The sequence below is a fragment of the Octopus bimaculoides genome, chromosome 4 (assembly GCF_046866305.1).
Source record: "Octopus bimaculoides isolate indiv1 chromosome 4, ASM4686630v1, whole genome shotgun sequence".
Taxonomy (NCBI): domain Eukaryota; kingdom Metazoa; phylum Mollusca; class Cephalopoda; order Octopoda; family Octopodidae; genus Octopus; species Octopus bimaculoides.
In genome coordinates, this window is record NC_142931.1 from 82017781 (window position 1) to 82037115 (window position 19335).

General features: G+C 34.6%; 1 protein-coding gene across 9 annotated transcripts in view; it reads right to left on the bottom strand.

The window, feature by feature from the left end:
- Positions 1-12735, bottom strand: part of LOC106880559 (uncharacterized) — a 217564-nt gene extending 204829 nt beyond the window's left edge. For 2 of the 9 annotated variants that reach the window (XM_052967168.2, XM_052967164.2), the window contains exon 1: positions 11896-12027. The gene's annotated coding sequence lies outside the window, so the exon portion shown is untranslated. Of the gene's footprint in view, positions 1-11885 lie in introns of all 9 variants that reach the window. The other 7 variants (XM_052967166.2, XM_089350859.1, XM_089350861.1 and 4 more) reach the window with 7 other exon arrangements.
- Positions 12736-19335: the final 6600 nt, after the last annotated feature.

Consider the following 19335-nt stretch of genomic DNA (forward strand, 5'->3'; position numbering starts at 1 on the left):
CAAGTCCGCTGCCCTAACCACTGGGCTATTGCGCCTCCACGGTCTACCTCATTCACCATACAACTAAGATTTGACTTCCTCACACTCCCACCTGTTCAGCCCAGTGAAAGTCTTTGCGGGGATAACAATTTGAGGATCTAGTTCAAAACGGGGGCACCAGTATTTTCTTAACAAAACACTTTGAAACTTGGGACACTGGTAGAATGTGTCATATAAAACATTTTTTTCTCTTAGTCTTCTTAACAAAAAAACCTACATCGCAAGTTATTTCATGTTAAAGTTGTCGTATTTCTGTAATTTCAACCAATGACTGACGTCCATTCAGCCGAATACATTAAGTGCTGACTACGTAAACAAACGATTCTCAAACGATTCTGGCGGTGATAAAATTATTATTTCCTTGTCAAAAAATGGCTGAAGCATATTGGCAGTAGCTAATAAACCTTTCTATTATAGGCACAAGGCCTGGTTTTTGAGGGAAGGAGCAAGTCGGTTAGGGTTAGGGAAAACGAACACACGTGTGTTGCCTCTCTGCAAAATGTCAGAAGTAATGGAGATTAAATACGCTTTACACTGCTTAAACTGCCAAAGGAGTAACTGTAAACAGCTGAATACTTGTCAGTGATTGGTTGAAATTATCGAAATAAGACAATTTTTTACATGAAATTAATTCGAATACAAAAATTTTTTTCTGTTCTATAACACAAAATAGATAAGTATACGAAGTTTGAAAGTCTTTCGGTATCAAAAACACTACATAAAACATAAATGAAAACTGGTGCCCCCGTTTTGAACTAGATCCCAATTTGATGACACAAACAAGGAGAATGTGACTCTAAAGAAGTGGGTACAACAATGCAAACATGAACTTTTTTTCCAAGAGGATATGTGACAGCTGGGTTCAACGATGGCACAATTGCATCACTTGTGATGGAGTCTATACTGAGGAGTATTTTTGTATAGAGGAACGGTTACTAAAACAATTATGTCCATTATGCATTACTTTTGGTTCAATACACACTCACACAGGCACACATACACAAATATATATATATATAAATATATATTTTATATTTAAATATATATTTTATCTTTTACTTGTTTCAACCATTAGACTGTGGCCATGCTGAGACACACTGCCTTGAAGAATTTTATTTGAACAAATCAACCCCAGTATTCTTTTTAAGCTTGGTTCTCATTTTATCGGTCTCTTTTACCAATCTTCTAATGTATGGAGAGGTAAATACACCAACACCAAATTGTCAAAGATACACACACACATACATGAATAAATAAATATATATATATATATATATATATATATAATATTAGGGACAAAATCCAAAATTACAGGTAAAAACTCAATTAAAATCAATTTATAAAAAATTAAAATTAAATTGAGCTTTACAGATTAAAATATATTTAAATATATAGTTTTAGGGAAAAGAACCAAGTTTCATGAACTCATCGATGAAAATCCACTATCACATATACAAAAATTAATTAATAATTTTTCTATATGTGATAGTGGATTTTCATCGATGAGTTCATGAACTCTGGTTCTTTTCCCTAAAACTATATATATATATATATATATATATATATATATATATATATATATATATACATATATATATATATATATATATATATATGGAGATGTACTTGCATAAGAAGTGACTTGATCTGAGATTGTGTGCTGAAGCAAAAACAGTGTGGAAATATATATATATAATGAAGTAAATGGTAGTTATCCACAGCTCAACCAATTAGCGCTCTAATGGAGCTTCAGGAATATAAAAATTAAGGAGAGAAGCACCTGTAGACATAAATATCTTTCAACTTTTAAAATTCTTCCCCCATAATAATTAGACTATAGGATTTTTAATCTAGTCACCCTTCATATTATGGATTCATCTTAAAATAATATTATATATAGCATCCTTTAATTCTAATTATATAATCCACATGAAGAGTTATGGTCTGACTGGGCATTCGTTTTTGAAAAATTCTCAAATGTATCATATCCTTTAAAATTTTAACAACTCTTTGAATCCCTTAACTCTCGTGAGAGAAGTATAGTTAATTGCTATGGTTGGAGTTAGCTCGCCCATACCAACCTATATCTTCCCAAGATGTCCATAAGACTTTGTACTTATATTTATGTGTTTATATATTTGTAAAGTTTTATGTTTCTAAATTCTTATGAATTTTTATCATGTTTCATATATCTGAACGCATCTATGTATGTTCTGGAGAATTTCGGTATTTTGAAATGGATTGAATGAATATATACCTCGACCTCTGAAATTTGCTACTCTCCTTAAATTTATATATATATGTGTGTGGGGGGGGGGGGATCTTGTTCAAAACAGGGGCACCAGTATTTTCTTAACAAATCACTTTGAAACTTGGGACACTGGTAGAATGTGTCATATAAAACATCTTTTTCTCTTAGTCTTCTTAACAAAAAAACCTACATCGCAAGTTATTTCATGTTAAAGTTGTCGTATTTCTGTAATTTCAACCAATCACTGACGTCTATTCAGCTGAATAGAGTTACTGCTGGGCGGTCATAAAAATGTTATTCCCTGTGACATATTTCATCCGGTTTAATCGTAATTTATACGCATATATTGTTTATAATAATAAATTACGCTGTGCGTATCTATGTGTGTAACAATTTTAGAGTTCGGATTCTAGTTTTAGGGTTAGGGGATTAATACGATATACACCGTTACAGCGCTAACTGTTTTCAACTGAATAGACGTCAGTGATTAGTAGAAATTATCGAAATAAGACAATTTTTTACATGAAATAAATTCGAATACAAAAAATTTTTTCTGTTCTATAACACAAAATAGATAAGTATACGAAGTTTGAAAGTCTTTCCGTACCAAAAACACTACATAAAACATAAATGAAAACTGGTGCCCCCGTTTTGAACAAGATCTTGTGTGTGTGTGAGTGTGTGTGTAAACACGCACACACACAATACATAATACGTACATGAATACAGATATTCAACTTGTTTCAGTCATTTGACTGCGGCCATGCTGGAGCACCTTCTTGAGTCGAAGAAATCGACCCCAGGACTTATTCTTTGTAAGCCTAGTACTTATTCTATCGGCCTCTCTAGCCGAACCGCTAAGATAGGGGGACGTAAACACACCAACATCGGTTGTCAAGCGATGGTGGGGTGACAAAAACCGGCACACAAGCATATATATATATATATATATATATATATATATATATATATATATGACGGGTTTCCATCTACCAAATCCACTCACAAGGCTTTGGTCGACCCGAGGCTATAGTAGAAGACATTTGCCCCAAGTGCCCGGAATCATATTGTTGTTAGGCGAGCTACTTACCACACAGCCACTCTTGTGCCTATAATATATAAACATGCATATAGAGACATATACAAATAATAAAATATGCGCGTACATATATATGCATGAGTGCTTATATATTTCTCCCCACTCTCCTTGCATATAGAAAGAAAGGGGGAAAATATATCAACACACAGGCAGATATGTATACATATACTCACACATGCGCATACACACACACACATGCACACAGACTAATATGAACAATTTTGTCCAGGCTGTGTCTAGTTTTAAAAGGGTTGTCAGACGACTTTTCCAGTTTTGTAACCCTGCCAAATCACCCCATCAAAATCTGTAGGGTGGTGGGGAACAAGAAACATACTAACTCACAAGTTCTCACTAGATGCAGTGAAACAACACAGTAACAGCAGCAGCAGCAGTAGTTGAAGGTACTCTGCGTATGTCAGATCTCATCGAATAAACTTTATGATCAAAGTCTGTCTAGCCATGACCATCGTGTTTTTTTAAAGTTACACTACACTAGTAGTACTTGAACCAATGTGTCTCGCTTTAGATATTAGACGTTGATTAGAAGATTTAGCTTTTTAGAAGAGTTAACAACCATTATAGTTGTAAGTAGGTTTTGCAAGTGCAGAAATAAACTACTGAGGTACAGAATCTATCTGTTACCTTTTCTTTAAAAATATTTTAGTTGTTTTAGTCATTGAACTGCGGCCATGCTGGGATACCACCACTTAAAAGGGTTTTAGTCGAACAAATCAAAGTCAGAGCAGAGGTAAAGAATACACACACCATCAGTTTTCGGCGTAACAAAAACCCTAACCCTAAACACCGAGTGTACGTATTCTTTACTTTCGTCAAACCCAGTACATATTCTTTAAAATCCCGTACTTATTCTATCGGCCCCTTTGCCAAACCACTAAGGTTATGGTGACGTAAACAAACTAACACCGGTTGCTAAACACATCCTCTCTATCTCTCATGCATATACACACATACACGACGGGCTTCTTTCGATTTCCATCTGTCAAATCCACTCACAAGGAAAAAAAAACTCGCCTATGGGGCCACGCAATGAAACTGAATCCGAAACCATGTGATTGGAAAGCAAAGTTTGTACCATCCGGTCAACGCATGTAATCTATTTTGTTTCTTAAAATTTTTTTTTTCATAGATACATCGCATGCAAACAATTTCAAATATGAAGAGATCGAAGGTTTTTTTTACAACACCGATCGATCGAACCATCATTTTAGTTCATTTGTTTATAATCTAAAACGGCAGTCTAAACCTATCAGGAGTCGGGTTCGGGGTCAATATATAAGGAAGCACCAGTCATGTAATGACTAGAATCGACGGTATCGCCTAACCACTCTCTCCTCAAGTGTGTTTAAAATCAGAAACCATTACTCAAAACAAAAGTAATTCGAGGGAGAATTAATTCGTTACTACTGTTGTTTCTAGCAGGTAGAAAGACTGTGAAGAAGATCGCTACTTCGTCGTCGCCAACTCGTAAAACAAACTATTACGGAAAAAGATGGAAAGGTAAAAAAAAAAAAATCCATATATAGCTATAGAAATAAAACGGGAGTAATAGAAATCTTCTATACATATATACAGAATGTGTGTGCGTGTGTGTAATGTATATATACACACATACATGTAGAGAGACAGACACATCGGGTATATCTAGCTGTCTATCTAAAAATTTAAACACACGCATACAAAGCATATATATTATATATATATATATATATATATATATATATATATATATATATATATACATACAGTGAGGAAGTTAAATGAATCTGAAGTCGAAGAGAAATCTGTGTGAGCGCGCAGAAAAATGCACGCACACAATCTCTCTCTCTCTCTCTCTCACACACACGCTCGCGCGCGCGTACATACGACAACACATACAGTATATATATATATATATATATAAAAACGTGCCTCACTGGCACCGAAACTGAATTTAACCAACCAACCAGCCCTGCCATGCTATTTCACTGAGTTTCCAAGCAAACATTTTTTTAGGGTTTTCAACTGAAAACTAGGTCGGTTCTCCAATTTCACGAAGAAATTGGATTTTCTAGTTTTACGCAATGGTGGTGGTGGTGGGGGGGGGGTGTCTACGAAAAAAGCATACTTTTATTTCTTTAATAGATTCATGAAATAAAAAGAAAAGCCAAGTGAAAAAAAAAGTAGACATTAAAAAAAATAATGAAATACGAAAATCATAACAAAACAAAATAACAAGAACGTTTATATAAACATATTTGACGGGCGAGTGTGTGTGTATGCATATACAGGTATATATCGGAGGACATACATCTATATAATATATATATATACATATATTAGATTACGTATATAAGATATATATCCTATATATAATGTATGTTATATTACATTATATATATACATACATATATAATATAATACATATATATTATAATATACATGTGTTTGTCTGTATACATTTCAGGGTGTTGTATATGTGTGTTAGGGAATGTATGTCTGTATATACGTATGCATGCATGTATGTATAAGTGTCAAGACATGCAAATGGTAAATACAAGTGGGTTGGGATAAATATTAAATGAGCGGAGAGACTTATTACGAAAACGTGGTTTATATGAGGGGAAATAAAGCAAATCGTATGACGATAGTGACAATAATAATAACAATAATTTTTTCTATTAAAGGCACAAGTCGATCACATCGATCCCCCAGTGTGTCATTGGTACTTCAGTTATCGCCCCCCGAAAGAATGAATGGCAAAGTCGACCTCGGTGGAATTTGAACTCAGAACGTGCCGCTAAGCATTCTGCTCAACGATTCTGCCAGCTCGCCGCCTCAATAATAATAATTATTATTTCTTTATTAGCCACAAGGGCTTACATAAAACAGCATGAAATGACACAAAACAGGACGGGGGGGGGAGGATCCACGGACTACTGGAAAAGATTGGGGGAATTTGGGAATCGATTCTGACAATTAAACCTACCCTTGAATGCAGTGCTCTAGCATGGCCCCAAATCTAATCACTAAGACAAGTAAAATATAAGAGATATAAATAAGCAAACAAATATATGAAAGGCACCAGAAATCATCAAATATATGTGAAGGAATGAAGAATCTGGAAGGAAAGGGCTGACGAGTCACCACCATTCTTCGTAGCCCTCGGCACCTTGAAACCTTCCTTTCCTATTAGTTTGTTAGAGCTAGGCAATGTGAGTGATGAGTTTCAGTTAAGAATTAGTTAGTTACTGAGAGTTGGGGTGGGTGAGAATATTTGATATCAAGTGAAAAGCTTGTCATATCGTTGATGTTCAACAGTTTAACATTTGGAAAATTATTCGATTGAAATACGTTTAAAGTGTCAAATTAGATAGTTAGGGGGACGAGGATGACAACCAACACACACGTACAAAAGAATAAATAGACAGGCAAACTGGTATCGGATCAACTATAATGGTGAACACAAACACACATAAATATATATGTACACACATACATACACACAAAACGTTTATATGCACACACATAAACTAGGTTGAAAATTTCACAGAAAATATTTTGAAATTTAAATAAATCTTGATGTATCCACTCTGCATTTTTTAAACTTTATTTATTTCTCCTATTCTACTTGTTTGGATAAGTAACGATATAACGGGCAGCCTTCGACTTCTCCAATCCAAAAGGGTTTTTCAGCCTATTATTTATATGCTAGTGTTTATAACTTTATGTGCTTCGAGATCCAACACAAACACACATGTGAAGAGGAGATCTATGCATTGGCGTTCAAACTGCGAGAAATAGCAACCAAATAGCTCGCAAATCACAAACCATTTTTAAAAAGAAAACATAGGATAATGTAATGCTTTAAAAAAATACTGATTGGTGTTATAGCAATGGAATAATGTATATCTGAAAAAAAAAAAAAAAAAGATTGGATGGTCACAAATGGTGCGCCTATCAGCATAGGTTCATTCGTTCAATGCTAATGCAGTAAGGGAACTTAGAGACGGTTTGCACCGGCGAAGTAGCAAAATGAAAAGTTTACAAAGTGGAATAAATTATTTTAATGTGACGAATAAGAAAATGGGGCCAAAATAAAGACGTTTAATGAGGTGAAAATAAAATTAATGCTTTTTCTTTAAAAAGAGATTGGGGGTTTAGAATTAAATGGACCCTTCTTTTGACAAACTTGAAAAATGAAAGGGTATGCTGACACGGCTTAAAAAGTAAGATAGGTATTCGTGAAATATTGAATATCAATGTATGCGTGACAAACTTAAATGTTAGATAGATAAGCTGCTTCGATACGATTGAATAAATAACTAATTGAATTCACCAGGAGCAGTAGTATTGGAAAGAAAAGTCGAAGCGACTTCACAATAAATGGATAAAACAGTTCCTGTATTTATAAAGTAAACATTTTTTCTCTATATTTTATTTTAGACAGCCTGTAAAGTAGAATCATAAGTGAAATATCTCAAAGCCCCCAATCGATCGATTAGGGTTGGTCAAAGGGCAAAGCGGGATAAAACATTTATTTCGCTTTGCACTTTAACAATTTACATTTTTGACTTGAAAAAAAAGTTAATTTCTTTATCGTTAAATAATCGCTATTCTCAATGATTCAATAGGTGAATTTTATATATATATATATAATGAATGCATATTTCAATTCACCAACAATAATTAAATCGTGTTAAGGTTGTACAATATATGTAACACTATCCTGTTTATCACGTATATTTCGAGTTCCAAACAATAAAAGATGTACTATGTTGCATCTTAGAGTGGGGTGGAGGTACAATGCTACCGACACATGTAGACATGCCACATGAATTAAAATATACTCGATACATAAAATTCAATGTCACGCAAATAAATTTAATCAAACATTAAGTTATAAAAATTAATGGGTCACAAACTCGCTCAAGATATAGTTACAACTTCTGCATAAGTCCGCGAACCAGCCTTCATCACAGTAAGCACTGTATGTGTGAGCGCGTATGCGATTGTGCGTGTTAGTATATAGGTATAATGTATATATGTGTGTGTGCGCATATGTATAAATATATATACATATGCATACCTATGAGTAAGTATGTCCACACGACTGTGTAAATTATATATATATATATATATATATATATATATATATATATATAATGCATATCAATGTGTGTGTGTGTAATCACATATAAAACAATATTCAATGACTGACATGAATCAGTAAACAAGTTCTATTTGTTTATCAACAACAACGGAAATATGCAACGCTAAATACGAATTATATACATTACTAAATATAAACATAATGCACATTTTCATCTAAAAATATTCCCAGTCGCCGTCGCAATTATTACCAACAGCATATACTTTTAACAAGAGAGAGGGAGAGAGAGGCGGGGGAAGAGTAGAAGAAAGGTTGAAATTACTTCAAGTGAAACACAAACACGTGCTTCTAAGTTAAAGGCCGTAAAAAATCTATTAGCAGACTTGAATCTACACACGGGGTGCACACACATCTGTACGTGTGTCGTAAAAAAAACATAAGACAATAATATGCGTGTGAATGTGAATACATATAATATATATATAGACACAGGTAAGTTTTTGCGAGATATTGCATTACACGTGTTTGGAGAGCCAGTCTGTAACAGCCTTTTATACATAGCGAAAAAGCCTGCGACAAACGAAAATTCAGGGTTCACTGGTGTGATTGCAGTTAGTATGTGTGTGCGTGTGTTTCTATTTCTCCCTCTCGCATGCAGACTAGACTATACCAGACGAAGGAGGAAGCAAAAATTCAGTCACTCGATCTACAAGAAATAGCAGCCAAATTTCCTGAAAAGTCACACACTTATAATCTTAGGACAGAAGAACGCGTTCTATGACGTGGATCCTTGAGTACAAAGTGCACGTGATGGTCACGGTTAGAACGCTTTCAATGAGCAGTGAAAATAGATAGGTCTACTGAGTGGTCGATCAAGAGTTAACCTGGAGTTTTTAAGCAATAACAAGACTTTATCCTGAATGGCAAATAAGCAGGAGAGAGAGAGACAGGGTTGCTGCAGACATCTCCCGCCTTCGTTTCTCCTCCGTTGTCCCTCCCACCTCATGAGAATTTAAATGTCCATGCAGAAAAAAAATGTTGAATAAAGTTATTAAGGGAAGAAAATGTGGGGAGGGAGAGAAATTGAGAAGTACTGCAGTATAAAGTAATGTACAAATGGGAGTAGTAGAAATTATTCGGGCGAGGGGGTAAAATAATTTTTGTAGGAAGTTTTTAACCATCATAACTGTGGTTATAACCAGTTGTTTGATGTGAGTAAAGGGATTTTAGAGGGTAAAGATTCTACCAAACGGACAGATCTCGGGGATGGGGGGGGGGATCGAAATTTTGAAATTGAGATTTTTGAAAAAATTTTTTTCAGAATTGGAATCTCCATAGCCTAAAACGTGGGATTCCGTAAAAAAAAAAAATAAATAAGGGGGGAAAGGTTCAGATTACATATAGTCCATAAACATTAGAAACATATATATATATTTTTGTAATGTTTATATCGTGTCATACCTATATTCATCTACATATGTGCATATTATGCTCCTATATATATGCATACGTGTAGGATATAATAATATAATTTACACACATGCATACTTTTGGGAATGTTTATATCAAATTATGCATGCATATAATATACGCGTTAATTTTTATAAAGTTAATCTACACATGCATATTTACACACCACACACGCTCTCCTCTCGCTCTCTCTCTGTAATGTTTATATTATATAGTCTTTATGTATGTATCTAGGACTGTATATGTGTGTGTGTGTGTGTACTTAATACAGATTAGAATTTATTTATTCGTTCTAATTTGGTCAGTCATTCCATTGCTCTTCTACATTCGTTCTGGTGACATGTTCTTTAATTTGTCTGGGGCTTCAAGGAGCCACGCTGGACTAATGCTTTCACATACCCATACACATGCATTTGCACACACACACTGTATATATATATATATATATATATATATGTGTGTGTGTGTGTGTGTGTGTATACAAGTGTGTGAGAAAAGGGAGAGAAATTGAGATGGGAGAGAGAGAGAGGATATAAAACTATAGAAATTCTATAGTTTGACTATACAACACACACACACATATATATATATATATATATATATATATATATATATATATACATAGAGAGAGAGAGTGAGATAGGAGGGGTACAGGGTCACATATTGGAGTCGAGGGGATCAGTTTATTATAACGGCCGAGTACGTGACTCGTATTTTATTTCATCGATCCAGGGTATATGAAATGTCAAATGACAATGAATTGAGTTTGAACTCAGAACGTAAAGCGACAATAACTAATGGAAGACATTCCATCCGTTGCTCTACTGATTCTTATGAAATCATTGTTAATAGTGGAACAAGTAAATATATAGGAACAGGTATAATGAGGCATGTACATTATTAGATGGAAAAAATATAGACATGTAGAAAGACAACCAAATATATGAGATGGTGTATAACAAACAGATATAGGAAAATATAGATTAACAGAGATAAATTTAGGTAGAACAATATATTTATATAGATATGCGCGAGTGAGTGAGTATTAGTATTTATATACACTCTTAAAAAATATATATATATTGATCTGTCTCACTGCAAATGGACTAAAAAGAAAATTTATAAAGTTGGGAGACGATAAAATCATCTTAAGAAGCGTAGACAAAAAGTTTTGAGTTCGTTTATCAACATTTTATGCAAATATCAGAAGACGTTTAGTTTTTAAAAAAAATAATTTTGAAGAATTCGAGAGTAAACAAGCGGTAACGAAGGGGACAAGGCTATATAAATATATATATATGTGTGTGTATGTGTGTGTGTGTGTAGCTGCTATTACGAGAGTCCGCTCATATATATATATATATATATATATATATATATATATATATATATATATATATATTATATATAAGGTATATTATTGTGTTATTTTAGATGTTAATAGACCTGATCGAAATGTGACCTATGATCCAAAAACATTAGAGCAGTGTGACTATCACCTCCCATCGTTTCTCTAGAAACAGAGAGGTGCACCACAGAAATTACATCCTATAAAGTTTCCGTTTCTTTTCCTTTCATTTCAAGATAGTATAAACTGCTACGATTTGGGTGGAAGTACGGCTGCTATTTCTAGCAGGCGAAGTAACCGTGTGTAAGAAAACGTCTCCCGCGTCGACTTGTCATCATATTCTTAATTAATTATTGCATATAATTGTGATGACGATGATGATGATGGTAGTTGTAGAGGTCGTGGTAGGATTGTTATTGTTGTTGTCATGATTATAATCAATAACAACAACAGTTCCCAAAATAAATACAAAGAATGTATTGAAGATGGGACCCGGTGTTGATATTATAAAAATAAACTAATAATAATAATAATAAAAAGGAGAAAACAAAAATGAAGGCAAAATTACTTTAGTTTACCTGCTTCCTCCAATGTAATAATATATCACTCCCGTCCTAGGCGAAACATCCAGATGAGACAGCATATAAAAAAAAACTTATCCTAGGCAAACGTGAAAACTCAGAAATGGAAAAGACAGCGATACAGGCCGGACAAGAGGGGGGGAGGTGGGATGAACGAAAGACTAAGCTAAACAGCGAGAGGAAGAGTGTTAGGGAGAACTACTAAAGAATGAAGTAAGAGAGTGAGAGAAAAGGTAAGTTAGAAAGAGGTGGGTTGAGGCGGAAAGAAAGAGTAAGTGAGAGAGAGAGCAAAACAGACTGATAAACAGAAAAAAAGGGAGAAGAGGGAGACAGCAAGACTTATTAAAGAACAAGAAAGGAAGTGGGAGGTAGAAATACTAAGTAAGAAAGAGAGAGAGGAAGTTACTAAGCGAGCGAGGAAGGGGAAGGCAGAACGTCTGGGTTAACAACAGAGGGGAAGAGGAGAAGGAAAAGACTAAGTTAGGAAGAGAGAGAGAGGGAGAGAAAGATAGAAAGAAAAAGTAAGTTAAAAAGACACAGGAAGAATGGAAGAGAGAGAGAGAAAGGGGAGGAATGAAAGCGTAAGTTAGCAGAGTGTTAGAAAGAGAAGGAATGGAGAAAGTATAGTAGAGTAAATTGAAAATTAGGGGAGGGGGAAAAAACGAATGAGGGATAAAGTGTGGGAGAAAGAAAGCGATGGAACTGCAGTAAATGAAGGAAGGAAGAAAAGAAGAGAAAAGTTCAACGAAAAAAAACTGAACACAAAAAGCTGAATAGAAAAGAGAGGGAAAAGAAAGGAAACTCTTTTGCTTATATGCTGTACTTTATTGTTATAATGATAGTCGTTGTTAAAGTTGTTGTTGATGTTTTCAAAGATGGCGGTGAAAAAAAATCCTGCGGCGGGTGATGTAAATACGACTCCTCCCCCCGGCATCAACAGTTGCCCGGAAGTAGTCGGTGGACGAGGCGACGGCGGGAGGTAGCCGATAAGAGGCATGGCAGAATATCCCAATTTTATTATTTATTTCACCCGTGCATACTCGTTTCTCTTTCGTTCTCTCATTCTTTCTCTCTCTCTGTCTCTCTCTCTTACTCTCTCTCCTTATCTTTCACCAACCCTTTCATCACTACTATCTTTCCCCACTCTCTTGACTTTTTATCTGTCTGTCTCTCTCTTTTGCGCTACCCCTTTAACTACTACTATTTTTTTTCACATTTCCTCTCTCTTCACCCTCCCTTACTACCCTTTAAATTTTCTCCCCATTTTGTTTCCCTCGCACACAGTTTTACTCTCTGTTTAAACTTTTTCACTCTTGCTAAACTTACTCGCTAATCTCAACCTACACTTCCTCTCTCTCTTCTCTCTTTCTCTGCACCCCTCCCTCTCTCTCTCTCTCTCACTGTCTATATCTTCACATTCTTATGCTATCGCTATTCCAAAACGCATCTGTACCTACTCCTATACCGATTATTTCTTACTGCCATTCCCTCTCCGATCAACTCCCAGTATGTCCTCTTTATTCTTAAAACTCCTTTTCGTTTTAATAGTACACACACACACACACACACAGACACACACACACACACACACACACACGCATGTATTTATACCATTGAAAACGGAAAAAAGTTTTAATATATGTATACATACATACATATACTCACACGCTATTTTTAAACGGCAAAATTTACAAACTCAAAGAGAGTTTCGTGTATTACAATTACCAAAAGGGCTCTCTAAAATGTTCGCCCGCGCGCTCACACACATAGATAGATAGATAGATAGATAGAAGCGGAAATCTTAATGGATCAAGATTGTCTTTTTTGTTGATATATCCTTATTTGTCCCTGTGTAAAGTGGCGAGCTGGCAGAATCGTTAGGACAACGGGTAAAATGCTCAGCGGCATTTCGTCAATCTTCATTTTCCGAGTTCAAATACTGCCCGGTAACTGTGCCTTTCATCCTTTCGCGATCAGTAAAATAAGTACCAGTTCAGCACTGGGCCAATGTAATCAACTGACCCCTTCTCTCGAGTTTGCTGGCCTCGTGCAAAAATTTGAAATCAGTATATTCTTATTCAACTTCGTTGCTCAAATACATACAATTGGCCACTCTGTGTTGTTTCTCTTAGCTCATTTTTGTTTATTTATGCAAATCACTTAGGCCATATATACGCTCTTCTTTTTCGTTGGTGTGAGCTCGTCTGCTGAACGCAAGGAGAATTGCTGTGCTGCTAACGCCTATTCAGGTAGAAACACTTGTCCAGTGCTGTTACCAAACAATCAGACTGTCATTTCCTTAATGGTATATCAATTATTGAGAATTATTTGATTTTCTTGGGATTAACTTCTCTTTTCGTTTGTACCAATTTCCACCAAGCGATTGGTCTGCCTTCTCTGGAAACGGAGAGGATTTACATAAATCAAAAATTTATTAAATATACACTTATTCGTTTTTTTTTGTTTTTTTTATGCATTTACATACATACGTGCGTGCATACATACATACATACATACATATATACATACATACACAAATGCACACACTATGACAACAAACAGACAGGCATATATATATATATATATATATATATATATATATATATATATATATATATATATATATATATATATATAAATTCTCAATCGCATGATAATGCTAATAATATAGCCTGAACAGGATAAACTACCCCTATTTTGCAGAAGGGGTAGTTTATCCTGTTCAGGCTATATCATTAGCATTATCATGCGATTGAGAATTTAAAATCACTTCTTTAACTTTCTAAGACATCTCAACGCCTCTAAAAGCAAACTTCGTTTGTTTGTTTACGTTTGTCGTAATTTGAATTTAACATATATGTATATATATATATATATATATATATATATATATATATATATATATATATATATACACTTCACGTCTGGCTGTACAGCCTTTTTGCTTGTTTGTTTATTCACCGTTTCATTTTCCTGTCTTGTTTTCCGTCTGCCACTACCCTCCACGAAAACAATTTAATTTGTGTTCGTGGGAAGAACCATTTCAACGATGCGTACTGCCTTAATTTCTTCGAAACGCCGGTGTTTTAATGGTGGCAGCTGATGAAGGAGATGTTTCTATGTGGCTTGCTTGTTTGTTGTACCTTGTTTATCATTTTGTCCATGTTCTTTTGCCACGTCATGTACCCAGTTATGTATCTATATGTACATGTAGATGAAGGTATGTACATACATGTACATATATATGCATATACTCATATATTGTTTATATATATATATATATATATATATATATATATATATATACACACACACAGAGGGGAGGGAGACTGATAGACAGGTAGATAAATAGACTGACAGGCAGACAGACAGTCAGACAAACAAACAGACAGACAGATAGATGTAAACAAGGGAAGGTTGTGTTTGGAGTAGTGTAAACTACTGGCGGTCGATTTTACATAAGCTTAATCCGAGTTCCGTGTTGATGATCATCAGATGATAATGAAAATTAGAAGACCTATGTTGTATTTTACATAGTCGCCCGGAGATCGGAGAGAAACTCGGAGTAACGAAATGTTAAGTTTCAGCTTCATAATTCGTGAGTGTGGGTGTGTATAAATGTATGTACTTTTTGGTTATTTCATCTCCATTAAAAAATGGGCTTATCTTCCCCGTTTTATGAAAAATATCGGTATATAGATATATATAAAGTCATAAATGAAACAGTTTGATGAAAACCTTTTTAACAGTAAGAACATTCAAATATCACGACAAATTGTTTCGTAACTTAAAAACATGTAAATAATTTATATTATTAAATAAATTACTTACATGCCTGCATTAATGCAAAATGCAAAAAAAAAATCCTTCAAAATATAATAATATAAATTATTTACGTTTTTAAGATACGACACAATTTGTAGTGATATTAGAATTTTCTTATTGTTAAATAAAATTTCATCAAACTGCTTTTTTTTTTTTTTGTCATCATACTCTATTCTCAATATGTTTTATAGAATGATACATTAAAGAGCTTTTTTTATGAATACTACCGGATTACTTGAATCCATATATTGTGACTTAAATCTATAAGTATATATATATATTTGTGTGTTTGTGTATGCATGTATAGGTATATATATGTATAGGTATATATCTATCATTCGCCATGATAGATCGCTGACTACTACATCTATATTTTTTTTCTCCTTGTTTCTCTCCTTATTTCTTTTTGTGCTCCTTTCGGTTGAAGAGAGTAGCTCGAAACGTCAAAGACTTTCTCTATTCCCGAGCGTTAACCTAATACATCCATTTGTTGTTTACACCACCTGTCTTCGTCTGTTGGTTTTTTTTTTGTAAATTCTCCCATATATATATATACATATATATATATATTTATTTATTTATTTATACACACATACGTATTTAAAGTATAATTATCAATATATAATTATAATTAAGGGCGCTGGAGGGATAGCGCCTGTACGCTTGAAATTGACGTCAAACGACAACAGACCACTTATATTAATATTCCGTTTGTCACAAGGCTGTATGCAGAGAAAATGGAGAAAAAAAGCATTTATAAAAATATTATGGGCACAGCCTTGTCATAAACAGAGTGTTAATTTAAGTGATTTGTAGTCTTTTGACGTATATTTCAAGCGTAGAGGCGCTGTCCCACTTTTGCCCTTAATTATAATCATATATTGACAATTACACTTTAAACATTAATGTAACCTATATGGTTTATTTGTACGTTGGTCACTGATAAATCATTAATTAACATCTTTGTCCTAATTGTGTGTGTGTGTGTATATATATATATATATATATATATATATATATATATATATATATATAGCCAGCTGGAGGAGGTGTCCTCCTGGGGCTACAAGCTACAGTAGCATCCACCCTTAACGGTTAGCCACATTTAAGTGGCAAATATACTTCGGCATCTTGGGCAAGTGTCTTCTACTATAGCCTCGGGCCGACCAAAGCCTTGTGAGTGGATTTGGTAGACGGAAACTGAAAGAAGCCTGTCATATATATGTATATATATATATGTATGAGTGTACGTGTTTGTGTGTCTGTGTTTGTCCCCCCAACATCGCTTGACAACCGATGGTGGTGTGTTTACGTCCCCGTAACTTAGCGGTTCGGCAAAAGAGACCCATAGAATAAGTACTAGGCTTCCAAACAATAAGTCCTGGGGTCGATTTGCTCGACTAAAGGCGGTGTTTTAAACTCACTAGCCGATAAATTTCTTAGTGTCTGCCTCACGTGGTCTTGATGTCGCATGGTCAAAATTCACACGAGTTATTAGACACTTGCAAATTTATTCGAATATTGAGGCTGAAGATCGAAATAGGGTAACTTCATACTCTTAACCGTGAAACGTCGTACCCAATTAACTAAAGGCAGGTTTGTTTTTACTCTTCTCTTCTGTTTTTTGTTCTGTGTGTGCCATAAATATCGCCATCCGTTAGAGAAAAAATGTGTAGTTTGGAATCAGTAGTTCTTTGACTGCTATTTCTGAATTCTCAGTATGTTGGAGAAGCAGGCTCCTACTAATTCCTGTATATTTATGATTATATATATATATGTATATATATATATATATATATATATATATATATATATATATATATATATATATATATATATATATATATATATATATTATTTTGTTTAAAAGAGTTCCAACACTGTCTGTTTTTTATGTTTTATTTATATTCCTGCAAAACCAATGTGGGATATAGAATATGGAATATACAATATATAATATAATATACAATATATAATATAAAATAAAAATGGATGGTACTATGAAATAAAGTATTGAATGTCTTATTGAATATATGGAATATGTCTTATTGAATATATGGAATATGTCTTATTGAATAGATGAAATATTGAGTGTTCAATATAAAGGATTAAATATATAAATATATATATATATATATATATATATATAAATATAAAGGCGAATATGTATTTTCTATACCTTGTGGTATTTCATCATGGCCGGTATGACAGACTACAAAAACCACTATAAAATATTTCAATAAAGAAGAATTTAATTTATACCCTCTACAAAATATAACATAAAAACCTTATTCAAAGAATCAATAAAATACATAAATGAATAACTAGTAAATGGTATAAAATGACTAAGCACATTTCGTGGCTATATTTTCAAATAAATAACTTCTAAAAATCTACAGTTAAATCTATTCAGAAATATAGTCACACGTCAGGAGTGGCTGTGTGGTAAGTAGCTTGCTTACCAACCACATGATCCCGGGTTCAGTCCCACTGCGTGGCATCTTGGGCAAGTGTCTTCTACTATAGCCTCGGGCCAACCAATGCCTTGTGAGTGGATTTGGTAGACGGAAACTGAAATAAGCCTGTCGTATGTATGTATATATATATGTATGTGTTTGTATGTCTGTGTTTGTCCCCCCAACATCGCTTGACAACCGATGCTGGTGTGTTCATGTCCCCGTAACTTAGCGGTTCGGCAAAATAGACCGATAGAATAAGTACTAGGCTTCCAAAGAATAAGTCCTGGGGTCGATTTGCTCGACTAAAGGCGGTGCTCCAGCATGGCCACAGTCAAAAGACTGAAACAAGTAAAAGAGTAAAAAGAGTAATATATATATATAATATATATATATATATATATATATATATATATATATATATATATGATATATCAGTTGTTGGCTGTTTGTCTAGTCTCGTATTTCGAGCATTTAACAACAATATACGCTTTCGATAAAACAGTTGCTCCCGCAAAGCAAGTTAAATAGAATTTTGGATTTTTGCTGAGGGTCAAAATTGGTGACACAAACAGGACAGTGAAAACAAACAGGAAGGGCTGCTAAGCCTAAATTAGGTTGTGGTGGCGAACGCGTAAATCAAGCTAGGACAGGATATATATATATTGCTGGGTTGTTGTCGCTTGCGACGTCAAGGGTTCCAGTTGATTCAATCAACGGAACAGCCTGCTCGTGAAATTAACGTGCAAGTGGCTGAGCACTCCACAGACACGTGTACCCTTAACGTAGTTCTCGGGGATATTCAGCGTGACACAGTGTGACAAGGCTGACCCTTTGAATTACAGGCACAAGAGAAACAGGAAGTAAGAGTGAGAGAAAGTTGTGGTGAGAGAGGCGCAATGGCCTAGTGGTTAGGGCAGCGGACTCGCGGTCATAAGATCGCGGTTTCGATTCCCAGACCGGGCGTGGTGAAAGAGTACAACAGGGTTCACCACCATCCCCTGCGGAGCCTCGTGGAGCTTTAGGTGCTTTTGCTGAATAAACACTCACAACTCCCGGTCAGGGACCCGATGACTGCGAGTCTGCTGCCCTAACCACTAGGCCATTGCGCCTATATATATATATATATATAGTCACGCTGAATATATATATATAT